The sequence below is a fragment of the Suricata suricatta genome, chromosome 5 (genome assembly GCF_006229205.1).
Source record: "Suricata suricatta isolate VVHF042 chromosome 5, meerkat_22Aug2017_6uvM2_HiC, whole genome shotgun sequence".
NCBI classification, from domain to species: Eukaryota; Metazoa; Chordata; class Mammalia; order Carnivora; family Herpestidae; genus Suricata; species Suricata suricatta.
Genome location: NC_043704.1, coordinates 87,147,994 through 87,165,732, shown reverse-complemented (window position 1 = coordinate 87,165,732; position 17,739 = coordinate 87,147,994). Strand labels below are relative to the sequence as shown.

Genomic DNA, 17,739 nt, shown 5'->3' with positions numbered 1-17,739 from the left:
AATTCTGGAAGAATGAAGAAAATATCCACTTTTCTGAGATACCAAACCCAATTTTACCAATGAGAGTTCAAAGAACTTTATCCAAGTGCCTTCCTCAGCTTTGTCAGGCTCCATTTTCAACATCTCCCGTCTCCACTCTATCTGTGACTACACGGGCTTTATTATTGCTAAACTAACCTGATGAACACAACATCATATAATAGGACTTCAGTGCAGAATGTGCATGAAATTGGCAATTAGCATCATCAATTATTCTAGATTTAACATTACTAATCTTGTAATGCAAAGGAATTCGATTTTCTTTAATTGCTTAATAAAAATCAGCACCTCCAATTAAACTATTGGAAGAAAGTCTGGAATACCAATCTACTACATAGGCTAAATTTTTCTTTAATCAGTTCTGAACTTCATCCGACATTAAACAACTTCTCCACTTTCAGATTCTTAAAGGTTGGTTTGTATCACTAATGATCACATTTGTATATTTTTGTTTCCTTTAATATTTTGTCCTTTCTCAAATTCACCTCTTTAAATGTGACTCGTCCCTATAGTACACTCTTTCTCCAACAGTGTGGGTGTGCCTTTGTCATAAAAATGTGACAGATTTTCAAGGTTTGATTTTTTGTTTTAAATCTTCACAGGATATTGTTCCTTTTTGCTCCAAGAATACTCTGTGTATGGTTCTGACACAGCCCTTAGCACACTGCACTGTGATCTGTGGTTCACTAATCCCCCGCCCCCACCTTCTCTCCAACTAAACTCTAAGTCCCTGAAGGTTAAGGACTGGGCTGAAGTCACTGCACTATTCCCAGGGCCTGGTAGAGTTCTTGGCAGTAATTAATGCTCTATAAGTAATTTTTAAAGTTTATTATTTATTTAAGAGAGACAGAGACAGCACAAGTGGGGAAGGGGAGAGAGAGAGAGAGGGAGAGAGAGATTCCCAGCCTCCACCCCTGCCACTGCCAGCCAGATCCCGATGTGGTGCTTGAACCCACGAAGCCAGGAGATCATGACCTGAGCTGAAACCAAGATTTGGACGCTCAACTGACCGAGTCACCCAGGCACCCCTGCCCTATAAGTAATCCTTGCATGAATGAATCCATGAATCAATGATGTCTATAGCATCCAGTTTGACTTAAGATGGGTTAATGACCAAGTAGACAAATAAACCATGCACCTCAGAAAGAGGGCTACATGGAACAATTTTATGATAAGAATTCCCTGGACCTGCCCCGTGCTTGCTAAGTTCTCACTTCTCTTCATATTCTCTGGCTTATCTCAGATGCTTCTTTGACTGATTCCCAATCCCACCCCCTCTGTTCTGTCTGCCCACAACCACTACTACCCAATCTTTCTAAAGAATATGGTGGAGCCTTTCATTTGAAGCCAACTTCAAGTCTGACAGCCTCAGACAGCAAACACCTAAACCCTCTCCTCCTCAAAGCCAGGGTGACAGATGAGCCCGGGTGAGAATTTCAGCTCAGGGGGAGGGGAAAAAATAAATCAGCTGTCAAAATGTCAAGCGTGCTGACTTCCCAGGAAAGAAAGAGAAGACGCTTATATGACCAGACAGCAGGGTTTTGGTTTACATTCGCTAGAATTTGTACTAAATAGGGAAAATGTCAGCTGAATCCCACATGCAGGTTCCTTGTCACTTTGGTGTCTTCCTGAGTGTGAAATTAAAACTCCAGAATATTCTGGACATGAAAGCTCATTTTCAGTTTTCAACAAATCCACTCCATGAGTGAATCAGAACATTGAGGCAAGTAGTAAAATATGGAAGAAATTTTTAAAGTATAATTTTTAGCCCAGATAACTAGGTTACAAACTATGAGAGCAGATACATTTTTATAATTCTTAAATGAATAGAACTGTATTAAATATAAGATATTTTTAAATAACTTTTTGATTGCTTACACTCTCCTCTTCACCCTATTCCCTGAGGTAAAGCCACACTAGAGAAATCAGGTAAATGTCTTATCATTATTTGCCAGGCTGCTTGGCTGGAGATGTCGGGTTCTGGAAACCACACAAATCTTAATTGCACTGAATCCTCTTTGTGCACTTTGGAGCAGACAGGGCTTTTACGGAAGAGCTCGGAAAAAGGGGGCTTGTGAGCTCTGATGTTGCCTATTTATCCATAGGATTCTATTATTCACAGACATCTCTGTCAATGGAAATAATTTATAAAACCAGTCCATGTAGGCTCCTACCAAAGGAGAATTCAGTTTGGAGTTTTGTCAAAATAAAGCCCACACTATACCACATGTGTCTGGGGAATTCCACTGTATGTATGACATAGTTCAGGACTTTTTAAGTCTTTTTTTTTAATTATTAAATTTTTCACTGGAAAGCTAGTAAAGGTCAAGCATTGGACTCCATAACTCCTATCCACAAAAGTAAAATATCTTTCAAAGTGAAATTCTGAGGAAGTTAAAAAAAAAATAGACCATTCAAATGCAAATTTAGAATCTTTGCTGCTTCACATAGATGCAGAGGATCATTCTGGCTACACATCCAGCATGTAGAGAGAGAGAAGCATGTGGTAAATACTGCCCAAAAGTTAATTCTTGAATGTCTTGAGTTTGGCTCGGTACAAGCGTTTGAAAATCTCTGATCACGTGAAGTATTTGTAGCTCCATCAAACTCACCTGCAGTTTCCTCAGAGGGATTGTATTTCTGTAGTAAATCTGGAGCCACTTTGGATTTTTTTTTCATTTCCTGGTATATCCCAAATAAAGAAATTCAGGGGGAAAAAACAACAACCTGACACCCAGAAGCAAATAATACCTAACTTTAGAGGCAAAACTTCCAGGATTGATCCAGTTTCTTCCCCTCTGTGGGAATAACCAATGACTGCTTTAACCTCACTTCCTAGTGGTTCTATTTGATCCTGTGTGGTGCTTGGCAACAGTCATGTGGGGCTTCTGTGTAGACAACTCAAGGTAACTATTTGCTTTAAAAACATAAAAATAGAACAGTACAGGACTCAATTCTCTGTTGGAATGAATAAAAGAAAAAGTTGAGAGAGAGAACTTTCATATCCAAAGGAGAAGGAAGGCTTAGATAATATGTTACCAAATTTGAAAAAAATCTCTTTGGGTGTATAAAAGGTAACAATAGCCTTGGTACAAAGAAAACTGGCCAAAATTTGATGCCTATTACAACCTGCTTCTCAATCTTCTAGGCCTATTTCTCTCCTGACAAGTGGATCTGGTGTCTGCTGAACAAAACCCAAGGAAAACATGGTATAAAAAAAGAGGAGATATGCTCTGATTTATATGCCTATATGAAAAGTTGCTTTGCATATAATTTTTATTTCATATGGTGTTTAGTTTATTGAGAAGAAGACTCTTACGCTACACCAACATGCTCAGGTGTCCACATTTAAAAATATATACCTACTCTCTATTCTGCTAGCTTTAATTTGATCAGTCCTTATTTCATGTTGGCATGGACTCAACAACTTATTCATTTATTCAGCAAATATGTATTCACTGTGGACTAGGCACCACAGTGGGTATTGGGGTTACAATGTTGAGCCAAATCAGAAATGACCCCATCCCCAACCATGGAGGTTACAGTCTGGAATGAGAAAGATATTTTGCTAATAGTCACATGAATAAATGTAAAATTACAAATGTAGTAAGTGCTAAGAAATTGTTTAATTAGAGAGATTAATGTATTCAAGGATGTCAGGGAAAGCTTCTCTGAAGAAGAAAGGACTAAGATGCTAAATGAGGAAGGATGAGTGAAAAAAAGAAAAAGAAAGTGTTAAAACAGCAGGGTTTAGGCAAAAGCTTTCTAGGCAGAGAAAAGCATGTGCAAGGCTAAAGCATGACCCCTTCACTTAGTCAACACTGTTCAGGTGCCATGCCTGTGCGCATGAGATGGAGGGAATTTCCTGCACTAATGGAGCTTACGCTCCAGTGAAAGAATATCAGTTTTTAAAAATTAACGAATGAAGGGGCACCTGGGAGGCTAAGTCCGTTAGGCGTCCAACTTCAGCTCAGGTCATGATCTCATGGTTTGTTGAGTTCAAGCCTTGCATCGGGCTGTGTGCTGACAGCTCAGAGCCTAGAGCCTGCTTCAGATACTGCGTCTCCCTCTCTCTCTCTGCCCCTCCCCTACTTGCACTCTGTCTCTGTCTCTCAAAAATAAAAAAAATTTTTTTTATAAAAAAATTAATGAATGAAACAAAAAAGGAAGCCCTTTACACAGAGCAAATGGGGACTGCCCTGAGGAAGGGCCAGTGTAGCTGGAGGGTGAGAATCAAGCAGCATGTGGTTAAAGATGAGGCTGAAGAAGCAAAAAACAGTTCCGGCTAGGTAAACCCTTACAGGTCATGTGAAGAAGTTGGCTCATGAATGCTAACAGCAATGGAAAGCCATTCAAAGAATTAAGTGGGAGGCTAAGAAGGTGTTTGTGCTTTGCAAAGGTTATCTCTGCCATTGATCTGCAATGTGCTGATCAAAATGGAGATGACCAAGTGGAAACAGAGATGCCAATTGAAAGGCTATTGTAATAATCCAGATGAGGGCAGTTTAGACCAGGTTGCAGCAAAACGTCAGACACATGGCCAGAAGGATCCATGTTCAAGAAGTCAGATCAGAGAGTTGACAATGGGCTAAATCTGAGATAATATGAGTAAAGAAGGAGGTGTCAAGGACAATTTTATATTTCTAGCTTGAGTAACTCAATAGATGGAGAGGTTATGGAACCCCAGAATATAACTAGAACTCTCTTTGATCAAAGAACACTCTGAAAATATAGTCTATACTTACTCCATTTCTTTGCTCCCCATTTTTTTAAATCACTGACCACACAGCTCTCCTGACTTCCCTCTTTACCCTTTATCATCCAACTTAGCTTTTTCATAGCCCTCTTGACCCTCAGTTATTCTATAGTATTACACACACACACATACACACACACACACACATAATATCTCTCTCTGTCTCCATCTCTATAGGCAGAGAGGGAGATTGATTTTTCTTTTAAAATCCTCTCTTTCCTTGATTTTAATTATGTTTTCACTTCCTAGGTCCCCTCCCACTTTATAGCTCTTTCCTATCTCTCCTCTTTGCTGGATTCTCTTTTTCCTTTTCTTATTTTTTTGTTATACTTTTTCAGTAATTGAGAATACTGTCTTTGCTTTCATCTCAAACTATCTCTCTGGCTGTGACCTGGCTCCCCAACCCAGGTCCCACACTGCCTGCTGCCTGGTAGGCATTTCCCTGTGACACTGTCTACACTTTGAAACTCACTTTGCAGAGCTTAGCTCGTAGTAAGACCTAACAAATCTTCTCTGCCTCATATTTCTATTCATTGTGCTACTGATGGCCCAGGTTCTAAAGCCAACTTTTCTTTGAATCCTTCTCCAACTATGAACCCAATTGGCCTAAGTCCTATTGATTTTTCCTTCAAAATTCTTTTCCGTCTGTATCTTTATTTCTCCCTATACAAATAAAGCCCCTTTGTTCTCACACTCTGGTTATGATGATAGTTTTTGGCTCACCAACCTCCTAGCCTCTAATCTGATTCTTTTTTTCAGAGTGCTGTCCTTAAATCACTTCCATAAGAATTACCTGGAGAGCTTTTAAAAAATATCAATTCATGTGGCTACCTGTATTTAATCAGAATCTTTTTGGGTAAGGCCTGCAACTTGAGCAAACACCCTAAGTAGATCTATCATATAAAACTTTGGAAGAAAAAAACTGCTCCAATCTCTTCCCGCTTTGTTTTCTTCATAGTAATGAGTAGCTCCCAAGCCTGACCTTGATCATGGAAATTCACTAATCACAGCTCTTCAGTGGCTCTCACTCAACCAAGCAAATCAAGTCTCCCAGGATAGGACATCACAGTCTTCTAATTTTTGGAGTCCAGATAAATCACCAGCCTAATCTTTGCCTTTCCTCTCTCATCCTGTGTGGTAATGAACAGTACTATTTTGCCACCCTTCACACATACCGATCACAACACCCTCTCTGTCCCTTGGCTCACTGTACATTGAACACCTAGGAAATGTCTCTCTTCCCTTCCATTTCCACCTGTCAGACTTCTACCAACTCTCCAGTGACCCTCTCTCTCAACTCTTTCCATTTTTCCTTCTCCCTTTCCATTCCTTGCCCTCCATGCTAGCAAGGACCTCTCCAGGCTTTGAGCTTTTTTCAGCAGGTTTTACATTTTGCTACTTCCTCATTACATAGTTATAGACATACATCATTTTTTTTTAACTACTTACAAATTTCATGAAGAGAAGAATTACATTTTATGGAATAGAAAGAAAGTTGACCTGGGTTCAAGACCCATCTTGTGCACATCCTTGGGGAAAATCATTTAACTTCTCTGAGCTTTGTCTCTGTTAAGTGGGATAGTGTCACTTACATTATAGGATTTGGGTCAGTGTAAGTTGAGGTGTCTTGTAAAAAGCTGAGCCATAGGAAATTTTTTATATTCAATTATTTTCACTTATAAAAATGGAAATTTCATTATATCTAGCAGCCTTCCTATGTTTTTGTACACTTTCCATTAAAAAATCACCGTAGGGGAGACTGGGTGGCTCAGTTGGTTAAGCGTCTGACTTTGGGCTCAGGTCATGGTCTCACAGTTGGTGGGTTTGAGCCCAGCATCAAGCTCCCTGCTAACAGCTCAGAGCATGGAGCCTGCTTTGGCTTCTGTGTCTTCCTCTTTCTCTGCCCCTCCCCCACTTGCGCTGACTGGCGCTCTCTTTCTCTCTCTCAAAAATAAACAGTAAAAAAATTTTTTTAAATAAAATAACATTGTGTCTCACACTGTGCGTTGCATCTGCTTTATACATCAGCCCTTTTGCCCAATATATATGTGTATATTTGTATAATATTATATAGAATTTATATATATATTCATGATATTCATATAATTATATTAGAGAAAAAAGAGCTCAAAAGGGCACTGCCCAACACCAAGTCGGCAAACTCTTAATCTACCTCAGTGTTTAGTCTTGCCCACTCTTTTTTCAAAGCAGGTGAACAAACAGTAATTTTAACAATAAGCTACAACAAGCTCTTTCCTAATAAGAAAGTGCTGTTAAATAAAGGTCAGCAAAAATGTAACAACACTCACTGTCTCTTATTTATGGTCCTTCTGGGCATCACACAAACTTGCTCAAATTCCTCTTCTGAGCATGACCTTACCTAGACTTTAACTCACATTATGCTCCCCCTGACTGGAATCTTTTGTCATCAATCAGAACAGCAATGAAATTTTCAAATACAGCTTCCTTTTTTTTTTTAATGTTTGTTTATTTTTGAGAGAGAGAGAGAGAGAGAGCAAGAGCGCGCATGAGTGAGTGAGCAGGGGAGGGGCAGAGAGAATCTGAAGCAGGCTCCGGGCTCTGAGTTGCCAGCACAGAGCGCAACACGGGGCTCTAACTCACAAACCATGAGATCATGACCTAAGCCAAAGTCAGAAGCTCAACCAACTGAGCCATCCAGGTGCCCCTCAAATGCAACCTCTAAACAAAGTATGCGTATTTGGTGTCTTCAGCTCTCTTTCTCTACCCCTGCAAGAGTATGGAGAAACCACTTGACCAATTATCCCTAAGGGAACTCTGAGCTTGAGAAGGTCCGTATTATATTGGTTATAAATGATCCAGGAAGATGTTGATGTTTTCATGTTCCTACTTGGTGTTAACTCTTCAGATTTCTCAGCCCAAGGAAAGATTCTTTGTCTAATGCTCACTTCATTAAAAAATAATGTGTCCCAACAAGTCATTATGCTAACGGATGTCCTCAAGGAGATTACAGATTACCCAGGAACTGTATCATGTTCCAGAGGCTAGGAGAGAGACAAATGCCATCAGAAAGGTATACAGTGTTTTGGGTATTTTCATAGAAAAAATTTACAAATTGAAGCTAAATAAAGGACAAGCCTCTAAGAAGTGTCAGTATTAACTGGGTTCCAATCTACTTTTTTCTTTTTGACACTTATATGCTAGTTTTGTGACATTGAGCAAGTTAATTAACATCTCTGTGCCTCAGTTTCCTCCTTCATAAAATGAGGCCTTCATACCTGCCGCCCAGGGAGAGGTGGCTAGTGCAGTGCGGCAGGAAGTAGCCTTTCCAGAAACGGTTCCTGTTGTTATTATTAAGGAGGGGCCCAGGTAATCATGTCAAATGCCACGGACAATTCAAAGAGGAAGGGCTTTGGATTTCTGAATCCAAATTTGCATTTTACTAATTCATTGGTGAAAGGAGAGATCACTTTCCAAAACAAGGTTAAGCATCAAAATTAGGTTCAATATCATTAAAAGACTGAGCAGATGGTGAGGAAAGAGGCCATTCTTTTTTTCCCCAAAAAGCAAAACAAGAGTGAGGGCGGCTGACAGCAAGCCAGTGAGGACACAAGAGTAGTGTTCCTTTTGAGGAGGGCCATGGAGCCTCTTGAGAGCTGGTGAACTAGCAGCTCACCTCATTTTGTACATTACACATGGAATTCATGCTCGGGTAACCTGAGTCCCGCAACCCTGTGTGGTGGCATCATCATGAAATGGGAGTTTTAAGACAGGGAAACTGAAACTCAAAGACACTAGAAGTCCTGTCCCAAGTCCCACAGCCAGTAATGGCAGAGCCAGCCTGTCATCCAGCTCCTCTGACTCTGGAGCCGAGGCCACACTGCCTCACCTAACTATGAACATATCACCTCTTCTTCTGGAGACTGTTTCGCTGAGACGTGTACATTTCCAGAGAGGATGTGGGGGCAATAACCATGGAGAAGTAGCAGTTCGTTTTTCATATGGTTCCTGTTAACAAGACCTTTACTGAGCACTTTGTAAATGATAGGCACTTGACATGATAATATCTTCTGTAGCCTGTGAACCCCTAGCAAGTTCAAGGCATTATGCTAGGCATTTGATATGCATTTTGTCATTTTGACTCAGAAAAGACACAAGAAATGAGTGCTCCTATTATTTCCATTTTATACTTGAGGCTCAGAGTGATGAGCTTCCCCCAAGGTAACACAACTTGCAGGTGGCAAAGCTGAAGTTCAAGAGGAAGCTAAACAGACTCCTCAATTTTCAAGCACTGCAGTTGACACCTGCTGGCCATTTGACACATTTTCTGCTCAGGAATCAGCACAGGCCCTAGTTGTCCAGCCCTAGACTGTGAGGTCCCAAGAGGGTCATGCTCAGAAGTCTAGGAAACAGAAGGAAGCACATGACGAGTACAGAGCTCTTGCCAACCACTGACCGGAGCAATCTGCTTTTCTGTGGATTAACATCCATCTCTGCTCTCTCCTTACCCACTAAGTAAACCCCTAATGCACGGGGCTGGCCTTCATCCAGATGCTCAGTGAGGTTTGCAGACAGGATTCTAAATGGTAACTATGGAAGAATGATTTGACAGTGTCCCGCTACACACTTCCACCCTGAGAACTGGTAAACGGGAAAGGAGAGCCGAGCAAATGAGCACCATTTTGTTACAGACCTCACGTATTTTCCTTACCATATCATCAAATTGTCTCTCTATTTTTCTACAGTCTTACCCTTTGAATAACAAAACCAAAAAATGATTTCATTCATCTGCCACCAATCTCTAAGATAATTCGGGTTGACAACACACTTCAGACAAAATATAAATCATGTCCCAATTCTCTTTGCATACTTTCAACAACCCACTATAGATCTGTGGCATTATAAGCTCTATTTCCTTGCCATCCCGTTTTCCCCAAATCAGCCTCGACCTCTTCAGTGTAGCACATGGGCTACTTTCCTATAAAATCACCTTTCCTCAGTTGAGGTAGAATTTGGATGACAGGTCCTTCCATTTCTAGAAGCTGTTGTTGTTGCTGCCACTGTCTTGTTGTTTGTAACTACTTTAACTCAGGCAAATATAGTACTTTTCCTCAGGTTTGTTCTCCTTAAATTGTAGATATTCAAACGCTCTATTACTGGGAAATTATTATAATTTGTATTCGAAAGCAATGGCCTAATAAGTTACACATTTTATGCCTCAGTAGTCAGCTAGATTTGTGAATAAATACCACAGTCAATTCTGACAGCACCTTTAATGGTGTGCAGATTTCTTTTTTCTTTGCTAGGCAGTGCAGTTTGATGTGATCCATATTTCAAAGGCATATTAGGAGCTAAGGGGTTCCTTACTGGTAGTTCTTCAATAAAGATAAGCAGAAACAAACTCGCCTATGCCCAAGTGTTCTCCTGACTGGATCTTTATCACTGTTTGTCAACAACTTCCACTAAAATGACATTGAATTAATTCATATTTGCAAAAGCAAATCAATTGTAATAAAAATTTAAAGTGAAATTTAAACTGAAACTTCACCTGAAACTTGAACTTCTAAATTGCTGTTCAGCTTAAGTCAGTTAAGATTTATGACAGAAACTAGGAGGAGGAAAACAGATCTCCTTTATTAGGCTAACCTAAATGCCGTCTGGCACCATGCTAGGAAAAACAAAACACAAGAGCAACAAGAAATCTAGTTTGGGGCTACTCTTGTCTGGATGTGCTTGTAGGACTGAATGAAAAAATTTTGCGAGATGAACTAGATACCGGCCAATGCTGACTTTTAGGAATACCTGCTGAAAGCAGAGTAAGAAAGCAGATGCCTGGGCAGCCCACTCGAATGCAAGAAATGATGGGGAGAGTGCCTCAGAGACAGAAGGGACACAGTTCTTGGCTGCAGATTGGAATGTCACCCAGCACTGAGCACTTTCTGATCAGCTTCAGAGATTCTTTTGGTACCAAGAGCTTGTTCAAATTGGTCTACACAAGAGTAAACCCTTGAGATGGAGTAAGGGTAGGAAGAAATTGTTGAAAAGGAATATGACAGAGCCAAACTATTTTATCAGAAACTATTATAATTAATAATGGCTCTCCATTTTTGATTACTTATTCATGAGTCAAGCACTATGCATATCATCTCATCCCACTGACAAGCTTATGAATAGGTTTTGTTATCTCTGTTTTTCAGATAAAGAAACTGAGGCACAAAGAGGTCCGGTGATTGGTCCAAAGTCACACGTCAGTGTTAACACATTCATTCAACCTCAGATGATCCAGTCCTGATTCTGAGTCTAGACTCTTAATCACCATTACCAAGAAATTTCAAAGCAACATGCTTTTAAAATAATAAATTTCAGACCATTAAGGTTGCAAGTAAATTCAAATGAACTTCTAATAAGAATTCGAACTTGAAGTATTTATCAGAATCCCATCTGGAAACTACAATTGGTACCAAAACATGTCTTTTCCTCATCTGTTGTTACAGTTACAGAATAGAACTTGAAATCATAATAAGATTTGGAGAGTATATAAAAATTTTATTTAAAGAAATAAAACCATTTTTTTTCTTATCAAGGTCACATAGACACCTTGGGGTGCCTGGGTGTCTCAGTCAGTTGAACATCCAACTTCTGCTCAGGTCATGATCTCATGGCTTTTGGGTTCGAGCCCCGTGTCAGGCTCTGTGCTGACAGTTTGGAGCCTATACCTGCTTCAGATTCTGTGTCTCCCTCTCTCTGCCCCTCCTGTGCATGCATGCACTCTCTCTCTCTCTCTCAAAAATACACACACATGGGGCACCTGGGTGGCTCAGTTGGTTAAGCGTCCGGCTTCAGCTTAAGTCATGATCTCACGGTTCGTGGGTTTGAGCCCTGTGTTGGGCTCTGTGCTGATAGCTAGCTCAGAGCCTGGAGCCTGCTTCAGATTCTGTCTCCCTCTCTCTCTGACCCTCCCCTGCTTGTGCTGTCTCTTTCTGTCTCTCACAAATAAAAAATTTAAAAAAAACATTAAAAATTTTTGAAAAATAAAATAAATACACGTTAAAATTTTTTTAAAAAGAGAAAAGAAAACAATTCCTTTCTTTTCCTATGATGAAGAAGTGACCCAACTGCAAATTAATTTAATTCAGTTCTTTTGAACAACCCGTTATTGGGCCCCTTTCAGAGAAGGCACTTATGCTTTCCCTTCTCCTTAAAAATAAAGAACTCAAATTCACACTATTTCCACAAAATTGGTATAATTTACATTCAGAGTCAGTAGCCTCGTAAGATATAAAGATTAATAAAAAAGACAAGAAGACATGCTTTTTTGCCTTCAAATTGCTTGTGAACTAATACTGATTACCCCTTAAAGCAAAGTACTGCTGAGCTCCCCACAGCACATGTGGGTTGTGTCAAGGACACACGTCTCTTCCTTCTGCAAGTGACTTTACTGTGGACGGGAGTTAGCATGAGAGGACCTCATGAGGCTGCCAACCAAGTTTTTTCTCAGCACTTAGCTGATCAGAACATATGACCAAGTCCAGGGTTCTTGTCATTTTACTGGGTATTTCTTGGAGACAGTGCCTTCAGGGAAAAGAGAGAGGATACGAGCAGTGGACTGACAGACCAGAAGAGCGGACAGAGGTGAGCGTGACTTCCCACATGCTCACTGAAAGCCCCCACACTGCCTGCCACTCAGGCTCATTCTACAACTGGGAAATCACAATAACAACGAGAATTAAAAGAAAGAACAAACAACATTTTTACCATTTTTCAGCAATAAAACAGCTCTTTGATATCCACAAGCCTTTCTCTAGCCAAGGCTCTTCTTCTCTAGCCCACCGTCTCCCAGCGTGTAAGAAAAGGGTAGGACTTAACCTGAGGGCCTCATGTGGTGTGGAGACTCTGAGGTTCTATATCTGGGTTTGAACCCTGTTCTTCCATTCCTAGTGTGTTACTTTGGGCAAGTCATTTAATGTTTTCAGTATGTTTCTGCATATATAAAATGAATGCCCATAACATTGACCTTGCCGGTTTGTTTGGAGTTTGAATGAAATGACATTTATAAAATATATGTTGGTATGTTGGCCTATCAATCCAAACGAGTCATGGTGATAAAGGATCACCTATGTTCACAAAGCTTGTGTCACATTAAGCTTTATGGTGTATAACCATTTCTACTGTATCGTGTATGTGTGTGTGTGTGTGTATGTGTGTGTGTGTGTGTGTGTGTGTGTGTGTGTTGTTTACTCAGATAAATTGTAAGTCTATTGTTTTAATATTAATTCCCTCCAAAATGATATGGTCTCTGATACTGAGAGGTTATAATTAAGTAATGAAAACTTCAAACACGGTGATATATTAAAAAGAATTATGTGCTAAATCTCATACTAGACCCACAAAGTGCTTTGGGACCACCAAGAAAGGAAAGGCTGATTTTGACTGGGAATTTGGGACAGCAAATAGAAGACTGGATATTTGATCTGTGGCCTTAGACAAGGGCTTGGATAAGAATTAGAAGTGAAAAGGAGGAAACAGAGGTCTTAAAAATTACAAAGGTTAGACAGACTCAATTTGGGATTGGTGGGATATGAGGAGTGAATGAGAGAGAGAAGGCTGACAGATAACCAGACCTTTTAAACCCAGAAAAGTGGGAAAGACAGTGTTGGTTGGAGTTGAGTGAGGGATCACAGAGAAGGAAGAGATTGGTAGAAGAGGAGGAGGTCAGTTGGGAGCACAATGAGTTCAAAATGGAGGAAAGACATCCAGATAAGAACATCTCCTTGTGAAATATAAATTGCAACTCAGGAGAGGGATGCAGATTTCAGAGCCATTTTCACAAATGTGATCATTTAAACTTCAGCAATCACTTTCGGGGAAAGAACAAATCAAGAATTTAAAAGCAGCTAGGATAGAGGACATCCAGATGGCCAAAAGACACATGAAATGATGCTTAACATCACTCATCAGGGAAATACAAATCAAAACCACACTGAGATACCACCTCACACCAGTCAGAGTGGCTAAAATGAACAAATCAAGAGACTATAGATGCTGGTGAAGATGTGGAGAGACAGGCACCCTCCTAAACTGTTGGTGGGCATGTAAACTGGTGCAGCCGCTCTGGAAAACAGTGTGGAGGTTCCTCAAAAAACTATCCGTAGAACTCCCCTATGACCCAGCAATAGCACTGCTAGGGATTTACCTAAGGGATACAGAAGTGCTGATGCATAGGGGCACATGTACCCCAATGTTCATAGCAGCAATGTCAACAATAGCTGAATCATGGAAAGAGCCTAAATGTCCATCACCTGATGAGTGGATCAAGAAGATGTGGTATATATATACAATGGAGTACTACATGGCAACGAGAAAGAATGAAATCTGGTCATTTGTAGCAAAGTGGATGGAACTCGAGGGTATTATACTAAGTGAAATAAGTCAGGCAGAGAAGGACAGATACCATACATTTTCACTCATAAGTGGAACAGGAGAGAAACTTAACAGAGGACCATGGGGGAGGGGAAGGGGGAAAAATAGTTGGGGAGGGAGGGAGGGAGACAAACCATAAGAGACTCTTAAATACTGAGAACAAAGTGAGGGTTGATGGGAGAGGGGGAGAGGGGTGATGGGCATGGAGGAGGGCACTTGTCAGGATGAGCACTGGGTGTTATATGGAAACCAGCTTGACAATAAACTATAAAAGAAAAACATTTTAATTAAAAAATAATAAAAATAAATAAAATGTTATAAAAGCAGCTAGGATAAAACTGTGAGAAGTTGCTACACACTAGGGCCACTTTAGAGGTATAATTTTAAAGGAAACTTTGGGGACCTGGGAAAGAAACTAAGAGAATTTAGAACACAGGAGCCAAGGGAAGACAGCATTTCACAGAGGCAATGATGATCAGGAATGTCAGGCTCTGCGGAGAGCCTGGGGACGGTGAAGACAGAGGGACTATTTTGGCCATTGTGGTGACCTCAAAGAAAGCTATTTCAGGACTGACCCAGAGCAGAACAATTGAAAGGGTAAAGTGGGAGGAAAGACGATGCAAGGAATCATAGCTTGAGGGACAAGAGAAGGTGTTTTATTAAGATAACAGAAGGCTGAGCACATTTGCAGATTGACCGGAAGGAGCCAGTAAGATGGACAAAAGTTGAAGAATAAACAAAGGCCAATTAATGTTTCAAGGTCCGGGAGCCCTGGTTATCAACCCTTGCAGAACATTACTCTCAGCTAGGACCCTTGCAATAATACTCAGGCCTAATTCTGATCTGCAGAGATTCTGATTAAATTGTTTTGGGGTAGAACGGGCAGCTGTATTATTTATTAGTTCTTCTAGGTGATTCTAATATGTATCTAGATAGAAAAACCACTGCCTCAAAAGAATTGGACATTGGATTAAAGCCATAATAACTATTGCTTTTGGATGACAAAAGTGCTCTTGTTTCTCTATAGTAGGTTACAGTACTGTCGGGGTGGAGGAGTAAGGATTAAGAAGAGTAACAGAGGATTAATTAGGAGCAGAAACATTTTGAAGAACTTAGAAGAAATAATGGATGGTTTGAGTCTGAAAAAGTAAAATGTGAGACTCTCAGAGGAAGGGGCAGAAGTGACATTGTCATGAAAGAAACTTCAAACCCCAATAAACAATAGGATTCTACCAGGGATAAATAAGGTAATTTTCCATTTACTGCCTCATTCTTTCTATCCTTATTAGTTTGCCACTTCCTGACACACACACAAAGTCTTTCCTGTTCCTCTTAGGAAAAGGAGAAGAAAAAAATTTGTAAATAGGTAGGATCTAGAAGAACAGTAAAGTTATAGAAACTTAAGAAAGCCCCGTTAAACCAGGGGTATCAGTAGTGAGAAAAATCTAAGCTGTGGACTCCAATCTCTGTGAAATCTCTTAAAACTTGCCATGAAGGCATCTTGGAAATCACCTTGCCCAACTCCTCCCATTTAAATGATGAGTGAACTAAAGGGCACCTGAATGGCTCAGAGAGTTAAGCAGCCAACTCTTGACTTTGGCTCAGGTCATCAGGTCATGACCTCACGGTTTGTGAGACCAAACCCCATGCAGGGCAGTGCACTAGTAGCACAGAGCCTGCTAAGAATTCACTCTCTTGCTCTCTCTCTCTCTCCCTCTCTCAAAATAAAGATTTAAAATAACGATGAATGAACAGAGATTCAGAGAAACCACACCAAACAGCCTATTAGTACCACCAAGAGACCCTGAAACAAAGTCTTCTGTTCCCACCCCAGCACCTGCTATCCCTGTGCATCCTGCTTCATAACCTCTGTGGTTGAGGTCTCCAGTGAATATACGGCTCTTCTGTGAGGATTAATAAGAAAAGCCGTAAATTGTTTTCAGCTCATTGTGAGAGGAAAAAAACATTCAATTTCTTCTTTATTGCTATTATTATATGAACTAGATTGAATTGTTGTGTCTTTTAAGAAGAATTTCTTACGACTAGTGTGAAATTTTCCATTTTAACGTAAGCCCATTTTAAACTACCCACAGAATACAGAGATAACTGTAATAATTCAGTCGCCACACTCAGTGCACTGTTTGAAATACGACCGAAAAGGAGGGCAGAAACTTGCAAGCCTGAAGCAGCAGCAAGATGGGCTTGCAAATGTGTAAGAAGACGTATCCTAGGTAATGAGGAAGGGGCAGTGTGTGGGAAGAAGGTCAGTGTTCAGCTGCACTGCATGGCGTCAGTACGTGGACCATGGCCATAACACAAGGGCTCAGGATTGTTCATTTATAAAGCGAGAAGCCAAACCTCAGTTACTTCTCAAGCCCCTCCTGTTTCTGACTGTATTTTAATTGTAGCCATCAACCTCCACAAAAATATCCTGAAATAGTTTCAAACAAACTACCCCATGGATCATAGTTCCATGATTGTTGTTATTTTTTTTTTAATTAGCTTAATTAAATCAATGTCTGTCTCAACTTCAAATTTCTTCTCTAAGGTCGAGGAGCCCTGGAGCAAATACTCTTCACCCTCAGCCCTGTGCTCCAGTGGTCTCGTCACCACCTTTGGTTAGTTGCACCTGGCGCTAGTCTCGTTGCTGTTTACCCTGCACAGCTGAACGCTCCGTTCCCACGTCCCGCACTGCCAGGGAGGGCACTGACCAATGAGTACTTGTCATGGTGCAAACATCCCTGAGCACCTTTCTCTTTCCCTCCTCGTCTTGAGCCCTATCCCAGTGTGCAGTGTGCTCCTGGGTCATCTCAGAAGCCACGTGGGCCACGTTGGGAAGAACTGAGGGAGCAGAGTGCTAACTGGGTGACATGCACTGTAGGTAAGCTCGAATCTCCCAGAGAACTGTGTTTATTTTGCATTCATCCTCTTGAATTGGCAGAGGAATTGATGACGGTTACTATGTAGAAAGAAAAATTAAAGAGAATGGTATCAGTTTGGTTGTGTCAGAAAAGAGCTAGAGAATGGAAAACTAGACAGGGCAATGCTTTCCTGGCTTTGGAACAATTTGTAGAACCGAAAACTCCAGAGTACAGGGAGCTGATAACTTGTGGGAATGCTTTCTTTCATAGGAAAGTACTTTTCTTCTCTCTTAGACTTGGAGTACCCTGTTTCTTCATTCTAGCATATATTGTCTTATGTTTTTAAAAATGGTGTGGGGTTCATTCACAAGTCTGTTGCAATGCTAATATAAAGGAATTGTGTGATATTTCTCAGCCTTCTAAATTTTCAATTATTTTACTGCCAGAATCTTCTATTTGATCAATTTTCTGAAAGAAGCTATGTCTAGACATGCAAACTGAATTGGGGAATGGTTACAAAACATCTAGATAACTCTAGAGAAGATCTCCTAATTGATTGTCTTAGGCAACAAGTCTTTGATCTTTACTAGAATTAATTATCCAAGAATATGTTGAGATCTCTGATTAATTTTGCATATGGGCAAATGGTCTCACACAAATATATTTAACAATTGTGTTACTTTA

The 17,739-nt window shown here is 40.4% G+C and overlaps 1 protein-coding gene across 3 annotated transcripts in view; it reads left to right on the top strand.

Moving 5' to 3' along the window:
- The window catches only part of KCNMB2 (potassium calcium-activated channel subfamily M regulatory beta subunit 2), a 241,292-nt gene that overhangs the window by 6,508 nt on the left and 217,045 nt on the right, over nucleotides 1-17,739 (top strand). The window contains exon 1 of one of the 3 annotated variants that reach the window (XM_029939849.1): nucleotides 17,004-17,075. The exons of the other annotated variants lie outside the window; for them this stretch is intronic. The gene's annotated coding sequence lies outside the window, so the exon portion shown is untranslated. Of the gene's footprint in view, nucleotides 1-17,003; nucleotides 17,076-17,739 lie in introns of those variants that run through there. 3 annotated transcript variants of the gene reach the window in all.